Raw genomic sequence first — 10,018 nt, forward strand, 5'->3', positions numbered from 1 at the left:
GTTAAGTCTCAAAAGTTATTTAATTATTCAAATTATACTTCCTAGTAGATGTGGCATATGAATAGTATTGTCTATTAATGACATATTGTTATGGGTCGAAATTGAAGTCAAAAACAAAGGGCCAGTAGTGAAATGAAGTGTTTAAAGGTTTTAATGAAACAATATGCATAAAGGTTTAACGAAAATGGAGCGTTTAGAGGTTTTGCACATACAGTTAGTTGTACTGTAACTATAGCTAATTTGTAAACAGTAATTTATTTTGTTTTTTTTCCTATATATCATGTTGTAAGTGGGTAAGGGCAGTTATGAAAAGAATTTTAGAATTTTGTTAAGCACTAAATTTCTTTCTTCAATTAATTCTTCTCCTTCTCTCTGCTTTCTATTTCCTAACTTCTTCTAATTTCTCTTTCATTAAAGGTATCGGAGCTTCAACGGTTCTCCATTGCTAGGGAAGGGGTTACTATGCTATTGCAAAAGGAGGTGAGTGTTTTACAGCAAGAAATGGGAAAACTACAGGGTGAGGTGTCTTAGTTGGATGCTAAGTGGGATGAAAAATAGAGGTTTGACTTCAAGAATTTAAGGATGAGTTTTGTTTGGAGCTACACTCTTTATTTGAACAATATTTGGGAAATACCATTTCTTCAAGCTCGAGGGTTATTGTGCAGGATAAAGGGAAAAGAGTTTTGGGTGGTCCGCCTCCAGGTTTTCCAATTAAGGATCACTAGGAAATTTCCCAACCATCTTTGGGGTTGAATATCATGGGTTTACCTCGACAATGATCCTTCCAAGAGTGTTCCTACAAGTTAGACTGCTCTTACTTTGACGGTTCTAATTTCAGTGGCTGGTAGGCAAAGCTTGAGCAATATTTTACAGCTGAAGGGGTACCTGAGTGTGACAAGGTACGCATGGTGATGCTCCACCTAGAGGGGAGAGCACTGGACTAGCATCATTTTTATGCCCAAAAATATGGGGGTCTCCACTTACTGTATTAGGCTTGCTATGCTCACAGTTTGAATGAGTGTTATGGATCGAACCTTTTCAAAGATTCAATGGTTGAACTAGTAACCTTGAAGCAATATGGCTCGGTGGAAAACTACCATAATCAAATTGTAAGCCTCTTGAACTGTAATACCCCCTACCCATATTCGTCGCCGAAATAGGGTATGAGGCATTACTAGATTTTACCGAATTAATTTTTTGTTATTACGAGTTAAATAATATTCATTTATCGAAACATATCATGACATCCCTTGGATGGGCCTCCGAAGCCCAAAACATACATCGGGACCAAACCGAGATTAAATCAAAACCATAAGAAATTTTTCGCAAAATCTCAAAGTTTTTTTTATTTGAACTCAATATAACCCCTTTATAAATATCTAATCTTCCTTGCAATTTTTAACCGAGACCAATCCAACACAACCAATCCATTCAACATATTTTCAAGATAGATTTAACATATTCATAAGATAACCTCATCACATACCAAAACTAAAATTTGTTAGCCATGCCAATGGCTAACCATATATTCATTTCACATTAACATTTACTTTACTAGCTTAAACATGCCATTGATTTCCAAAATAAAGTTTCTTTATATACCGAGATCTTGAGGTTGATAGTGTAATACGTATCTGACCGAATCCGACCTCTGAGCTCTTAACACTACAAAATAGGGAAAAAAGAAATAGGGTAAGCACTTTGTGCTTAGTAAGTTCATGTAACAAGAATTATACTTACCTAATATTTTCAATACAATGCAATAAACATTCATACACCCATTCAATACATTATTCCCCTATCATGCACAAACTCAACATTCAAATTAGTCCAATAATTTCCATGTATCAATAATATATACCATGATTGATGAGCTCATCAATACCATGATTTCCATTTCCTTGTTATTTTTCCATATTTATCCCGTTGAATTTCTCAGAATTTCGATGGATTTTCAGGGGTACACTTCAGTGTACAAATCCAGGCCCGTCAATTCATATTCATGTGCGCACATTCCCATTTCAGAGAGCACACTCCCGCGAACCTCATCCTTACAACGGGATTACCAGTCCAGGCTAAATCCCCTATAATATAAACTCATAGAGTATTGTCGGGATTACCAGTCCAGGCTAAATCCCCTGTAATGACAATTACTCTAATGAGCTTGGATTTGAATTACCAGTCCAGGCTAAATTCAGACCCTAATTCGGATTACCCGTCCGGGCTAAATCCATTTTCCACATATTATTCGGGAGGGCTATATCAGGATAGGATCACCCGTTCGGGCTAGATCCTTTTTACCGTCAATTCCTTTTCAGAGATCCATCGAATTTTCCTTCCATTCAACCGGGATTTCTTTCCATTTTTTATCAAATATATCAATGTTTCATCAATTTTCATACAATGAACATTCAAATCATATTCACATCAATAACAAACATTTCAAGCATTTAAGAATATAATTCAAGTTACACGAACTTACCTCGATACTTGTTCGTAAACAAAAATCTACTAATCCCGAACTTTTTCTTTTCCTCGATCTAGCTTCGTATTTGAATTTTCTGGATCTAAATAAATAAATTTAATCATCAATCTAATACATTTCATGTTCATATGTAACATTCTCTATAATTCCGTTATTATTTATAGTGCATTCAAAGCTGTCTCATTGAGTCATAGTCACTAAATTATTTATATCCTGAGCTACAGAACTCCAAATTAAGATACATTAATTTTCCCCAAAACTAGACTTAAATATCTTCTTACCATAAAATTTTTAGAATTTTCGGTTTAGCCAATAAGTACAGTTTATTTTTTAAAGTTTCCCCTGTTTTACTATTCAACAGTTCCGTCCCCTCTTCACTAAAAATTAATTATCTCATTGTACAGAATTCGGATGATGTTCTTGTTTGTTTCTTTGAAAATAGGCTCATTAAATATTTTAAACATATACATTTAAGCCCCTAATTATTTTTCTCCAATTTTTTTATGATTTTCCAAAGTCAGAACAGGGGAACTCGAATTCATTCTGACATTGTCTCACAAAATCTATTATATCTCATGATTTACAGTTCCATTGCTTACAACGTTTCTTTTATAAGAAACTAGACTCAATAATATTTAATTTTATATTTTATTAATTCTATAATTTGATCTATACAATTTTTGGTGATTTTTCAAAGTTAGACTACTGCTGCTGTCCAAAACTGTTTTAGTGCATGATGTTAATTACCATTTTTTCCCTAAGCTTTCAATAAATGATAATTTTATCCCTGCTCAATTAACCTATCAATTGAGCTGATTTTTCTCAATTAACACTTTATCCCACCACTTTAAACTACTTTATAACCTTTGGAAATCAGAATTTTAGCACTAGACTTTAATTCCAAATATTTTCACAATTAGGTCCTACAAATCAATTTCTTTTGAAATTACCTAATAAAATCATCTCATAAACAAATTAAAGCTTCAATTTCAAGCTATTTCATCATAAAATTCCAGCACATATTCATAGCAACTTTCAATTTCATTCATAAAATCAAAAACTAATGAATTTAGTAATAGGACCTAGTTGTAAAACTCTTAGAAACACAAAAATTACAAGAAAAAGGTAAGGATTAACTCACTTGGTGCAAAAATTATGAAAAACCAGCTTGAATAAACCCTTAGGATGTTTTTGGCTGATGAGAATGAAGAAAAATAAAGAGAATTCTAGATATTCCAATTTTGTCCCATTTTAATGTTAGTAAAATTTGTTATTTTCCCATTTTACCCTTATTTCACCAATTCTCCTTATTTTTCTCAGCTTATGCCGCCCAAAATATCTTCTTTTGGGCTTATTTTCAATTTAAGTCCCTCCTCATTTAACAATTGAGCTATTTAATCCATCTAGTAACTTTTATACCTTTTTCAATTTAGTCTTTTTCACTTAATTGACTACCTAAACATTAAAATTTTCTAACGAAATTTTAATACCATATTACTAACATTTCATAAATATTTATAAAAATATTTTTGACTCAGTTTTACAACATCGAGGTCTCGGTACCTTGTTTTTACCCAATTTCTTCAATAATTTTCATTTTCTAACTAACCACTAAATCGGTAAAATTTTTCTATCTATATTTTCGTACGATTTTCCTACCATATCAATATTCATGCAAAAATATTAAAATAAATTTATTTTTAAATCGGATTTGTGGCTACGAAATTACTGTTCCGATAACCTTGAATTTAGGTCATTACATGAACCACCTTCAGTTACCTGAATCTTACTCTTAACATATTTGTTAGTAATTTAAAGCTAGAGATAAGTCAATATTTACAACTTTTATGCCCCAAACATTGGTAGGAGGATATCATATTGCTAGATAGGTTGAAATCATTATAGGAGTCTCTCCTTAGAAGGGATTTTTGCCTCGCAATAACTTTTTGTCCCGATTTAGTCCTCAATTACCTTTTTCTGTTGCCTCTAAATCAGTAGTTTCTACTCAGTTTGTTGCCTCTAAATCAGCAGTTTCTACTCAGTTTATGCTATCTAGTAATTCATCATCAAGTGGTCCTGTAGCATCCAAATGATCCACAAAAGGGTTGAGTCCATCACTTATGGCTAAGAGGAAGCAAAAAATAGCTCTGTTATGGTATGGAGCCAAATATCACACTAGTCACAAGTGTGTCAAAAGCCAATTATACCGAATGCTATTAGACTTACCTTGTGAGGGAGAAGTGGGGGAGTTTTAAGAGTGCTCAAACAAGCTTGATGACCCTGTTTGGGAAGAAGATCAACCATAAACTCCAGTACTATTTTTACATGCGATTAAAGGGTCTCAAGGTCCTTATACTATGTTATTTGATGCAATGTTGGGTGAAACTAAGGCCATTTTCTTAGTATAATCAAGGAGTACTCATAACTTCCTAGATTCACGGCTGGTAACTAGACTGCCTTTACCTGTTTGGCAGCAACAGCAGCTGAAAGTCATTATAGTTGATGGAATGCAACTTTTTACCAAATGAACATGTAAAAGTGTAGAATGGATGGTTTAGGGGGTCAACTTTATTGTCTATTTCATGGTTTTACCTTTTAAAGTGTGTGATGTGGTTCTAGGAATACAATGGTTGCTTCCCCTAAGATTAATTAATTGGAATTTTGGTTCTATGACCATAAATTTTCTTCTAAGGGAGTTCATTGCATTATTTAATGTATTCTACCAAGAAGTATTGAAGTAATGAAGCAATGACAGTCAGTTAAATGCTTGTTAACGATTGGTAGGGAGATGGATCTTTGTGCCTTGCTTATGACTGGAGCTGCCAAGTAACCTTGACAACAGTTTCTTCTCGAGACACACCTGAGGAATTACAATTACTTCTCAAGAAATTTGGTGATCTTTTCAAGATTGCTACTAGCTCACCCCCTCCAGGCTCCAAAATCAGATAATTCCTCTCAAATATGAAGGTACAGTTGTTAGAATTAGACTCTACAAATATCCTATGGCCCAAAAATCATAATTAGAAAAACTAACCAGAGAGATACTTGAAGTTGGCATAATTAAGGACAATTGTAGTTCTTTTGCCTTCCCATGATAATGGTAAAGAAAAAAAATGACAGTTGGAGGCTCTGTGTAGATTACAGACAGCTCAAATGAGGGACTACTGGATGAACTGGGACAAGCTAAGGTGTTCTCTAAGCTGGATTTAAGATCTGGTTATCACCAGATTAGAATGAATGAAGTTGACATTCCAAAAATATCCTTCAAAACTCATGAAGGCCATTATGAGTTTTTGGCGATGCCCTTTGGGCTTACTAATGCACCCCCTACTTTTCAAGGGTTGATGAACATCATATTTAAGCCACTACTCAGGAGAACAATTCTGGTATTCTTTGATGATATATTGGTGTATCCTACCACTTGGTTTGAGCAATTGACACATCTTAGAGAGGTCTTTATGCTTTTTAGGCAACACCAACTCTTTATTAAAATGAGTAAGTGTTGTTTTAGTACTAATCAAGTAGAGTACCTAGGGCATATTATCTCCAAATAGACTATTTCTATGGATAGGTCTAAGGTGGAATGTGTAGCCAACTGGTCTCTCCCTACAATTCCATTAAAGAGTTGAGGGGATTTTTGGGCTTTCTGAATATTACAGAAGGTTTATAAAGGCACTATGGCATAATGGCCACGCCTTTGACAAACCTGCTTAAGAAAGACGCTTGGAATTGGAACGACCAAGCTACTTCTGCTTTTAAACAGCTCAAAGCAGCCTTATGTTCAACTCCTATTTTGGTTCTCAGTCTATCGGTGAGAGGTAGAGCCTTGGAGCTCTATGCATTCTCTCGTTTTGTTGTTATTCATCCTTGTGACATCTAGTAAGACCTCTTTTATGATGGATTGTTTTCCTTTTCCCCTTGTTTTGTGAAGTCTTTTATCTTTTACTGTTGCAACATCGACATCTCTCTAGGGTTTCCTTAATCTGAACCTTGATGGTCGTTAGTGTCATTGCACTAAGTCTTCTCTTGGTGGTTGTCATGGTCAATATACCAAGGCTATTTTTCGGCTTTGGCTCCTCCACCGTCGGAGTTTTTACTATTGCTGTAGTGATTCTAACGTCTTTTTTAGGCTTCACATTGGCATTGCCTCCACTGAAAGTACACATGCTGTTCAAGCCAGTTGTGGCATCTTTGCTAGAATCTTAATGTTCTCTCCCTCTTCCTTCTTGCATGGCGGCAATGGTAAAGCTAGCAACTAGGGTTTCTACGGTAAAGTAGTGGTTTGAAAAATAATAGTTTACGGTTTGAAAAATACTCATTCCCTACTTTAAGGTTTGATAAAAATATCCATTAACTTAAGGTTTATTTATTAAATGAATTTTAAGTAAAATCATGATTTTGTCCATTATTAATTATGATTCTATTTATTTTGTTATCTTTAATTTTACATTCATTAATTTCAATTTAAAATAAATAAAATTTAATTAGTTACAAAAATATTTTAATTATTATTGAATTAAATTGTAAATTATATTTTCAAATATAATTATATTTTAAACATAATGTATTTTTCAATTAATTTATGTGAGTGTTTTTACAAAGTTACATGTACAAACACAATCACAGTTACAAAAAAAAATACATTTGAATAACTATAACTAAAATTAATCATTATAAAGCATTATTAGACTGATAACTAAAATATATCCAAACCTATACTGGAATAAAACTATACAAGGTCCACATATGGTGAGCCATAAACAAGAATAAATATAGACAAGGAACTTACACATGACTTACATGGAATGGGACTCAAACCTGAGCTCATGAAAATAATTATATTTTTTTGTCTTCTTTTTTACTTTTTTATTTGGTAAAAGTATCATGAAGACTCTTATATTAGGAGTCAGATTGCATTTTGTCCATTCTACTAAAAACATGGGCAAATTAGTTCCTATACATTAGATAAAAAAGCAAATTGTTTTTTCTATTAAAAATTTCATCAAATTCTACTGTTAAAAATTGATAATTGTATATCAACATAATGTACATGTGGCATGTCACGTATCACTTTTTCGTTATCTATCAGCTATGCCAGTTTTTAACAATACAAATAGATAAATTTTTTAATAGAAAGGACTAATTTACTCTTTGATTTAGTGTATTGGGGCTAATTTCCCTTTTTTATTAGAGAAAATAAAATGTAATTTGACTTCTAATACGGGGAACTCTATAGTATTACTACTTTTACCCTTTTTGTTCTTTTTTTAATATTTTTTACGCAAATACTTGCTAATATTTAAATTTTAATTATAATGTTAACTTTGAAATAATTCATTTTTCTTTATATTTTATATTTTAAATTTTAATTATTTTTTCCATTAGTAACTTTTAAATAATGGTAATCAATAATTTTGCATAAAATAATTTAATGAATTTATATCAAATTTAATATATAAATAAATCAAATTTAAATTTAAAAAATATAAACTTTTATGAAGTAAGAAAAATATATTTGATTTTACGACACTTCAATATGTGATTATATTTGTTATTTTGTAATTAAAAGTAGAGAAATGAATAAATTAAATAGAACATAAAAACCTAAACATATAATCATCTTTTTAAATTTGCTTAATAAGTTATTTTAAAGAAGATATAACTTATTGTACCCCAAAAAATTATTCAAACAAAAATTAGTCCAAAGGCTTTCAAAAAAAAAAATTGAACTGTTTATTTTCAATAATTCGTGTATTTACATCTAATAATTCATATATGCATCAAATTTGTACACACTAATCATACTTATTGTGTGACTTCAATAATCTGCACGTATATTCATATCTTCCCAAAATTCCTATTTGATAGAAACATACTTTATATTGGTATATCCAAACTTCCGCATTTGATACAACTGTGTTTTATTTGATACTTCTACATCAAATTATGTAGAAGTATTTGTCTTGGTAGACTAGTGTTTCATTTAGATGAAACCCCTTAGGATCGAGTCATTAAGCCCAAAATAACCCATTCAACAAAATGCTTTAACTAACATTGGACAGGGGCCGCGCGAACGCAGGCCCCCACTACCACAAATTATGACGTAGGCTCTCCTACTTGAGGAGACCTTAGGCGAGCGCCCCTCCCCGGTGTAATGGAGGTCGCTAACCCAGGCCATGGGCCTTGCAGATCACCCATCGACCCCGTCCAGGTAAGTATGTTGCAAGTTAGCTAGGTGCCTCATATTTATTAAGTCCCGCTCGTGGCCCCTTCTCTTTCTTAGTCAATATGGGATAGTGCTGCTTCAGGAAACCTGTTCTTCTTAGTGATTGCTAAGGCTGAACGAAGGGAACTTACAAAGAATAGATGAAACTCCCAGGGAGATATCAGGAATTTGCAGAAAAGCTCTCCTCAATGAAATCTGGGGGCTATGTAACAGTGTGCCCATGATTTCAGTTGTGAGACTTTGATCTCATATTTTTTAACAAGTATGCCGAAAGGTTAATATATCCCCATGGCTACCAGTATTCTCTTGCTTTTGAGGTGAGTCAGTTGAATGTCCATAGCAAACACTCAAGCATAGCTTGAACATGGATGGTTAGGGAATGTTGAGACCTTTTGGCTTTAAACATTAATCCAAGTTGTTTCAATGTCCATGGATGGTTAGAGAATGTATAGACTTTGAGCAATTTTCTTTGGTTTTAAATACTCACCCTAATTTTCTCAGTCATCTGTTGCTTTTTGCAATGAGGCAGTTCAACGTTGATGAATGCTTTTTGAACATGGATGCCTGGTTAGACAATGTTAAAACTTTGGGCAATTTTTATTTGGCTTTAATTGAACATTTATAAACGTGGCCTTCCTTCCATACATGTTTCTATACAAACTTCCTAACCTGCTCAAATCATTTTAACTACAGGGTCTCCTCGTTGAGCCCTACCAGTGGGAACTTCATTTTCGCCTTCTTCTTAATTCACATAAGAAAAGAAAATGGTTAAAATTGCTCCAAGTCTCTGTACTCTTCAAACATTTATAATTTAGTCCCTCAACTTTTTAGATTTAAAAAATTAAATTTATTCTCTTAAATTAAAGTCCATTACAACACTACTTCTTTTATTACGCGACTACTAGGTGAGTATTTTTATTATTTCAAAATGTCACACTAACAAATCTAATAAAATAATTTTAACGGTATTAACAATTGAATTTGAATTTTTATATTTGAAAAATGAAGAGACTAAATTCCTAAAAATAAAAGTAAAGAGACTAAATTTTAAATATATAAAGAGTACACAGACTTGAAGCATATTTTAACCAAATATATATCTGTACTATTATTTAAGCTCGGAGTGAGTTGGTGTGAATTAAGAAAATTACAAAAAAGTATTTTCGTATTTAAAATAATTTTTTATGTTTATTTGTAAGATGTTGGATTCTTAGTTGGAAATTGGAATCCTAACAATATAAAAAATAAAAAAAACAATTTGTACTTATTTTTTTAAAAAAAAGTTTAACATTTAAAAAAAAGAATCC

At 32.4% G+C, this 10,018-nt stretch overlaps 1 non-coding gene across 1 annotated transcript; it reads right to left on the reverse strand.

Moving 5' to 3' along the window:
- Positions 1-8,543: 8,543 nt before the first annotated feature.
- LOC121223836 (U1 spliceosomal RNA) lies at positions 8,544-8,704 on the reverse strand. Its single transcript, XR_005921302.1, has one exon. It is a non-coding gene; the product is annotated as a U1 spliceosomal RNA (small nuclear RNA).
- Between the last annotated feature and the right edge of the window lie 1,314 nt (positions 8,705-10,018).

This window comes from Gossypium hirsutum, chromosome D11 (assembly GCF_007990345.1).
Source record: "Gossypium hirsutum isolate 1008001.06 chromosome D11, Gossypium_hirsutum_v2.1, whole genome shotgun sequence".
In the NCBI taxonomy this organism is placed as follows: Eukaryota; Viridiplantae; Streptophyta; class Magnoliopsida; order Malvales; family Malvaceae; genus Gossypium; species Gossypium hirsutum.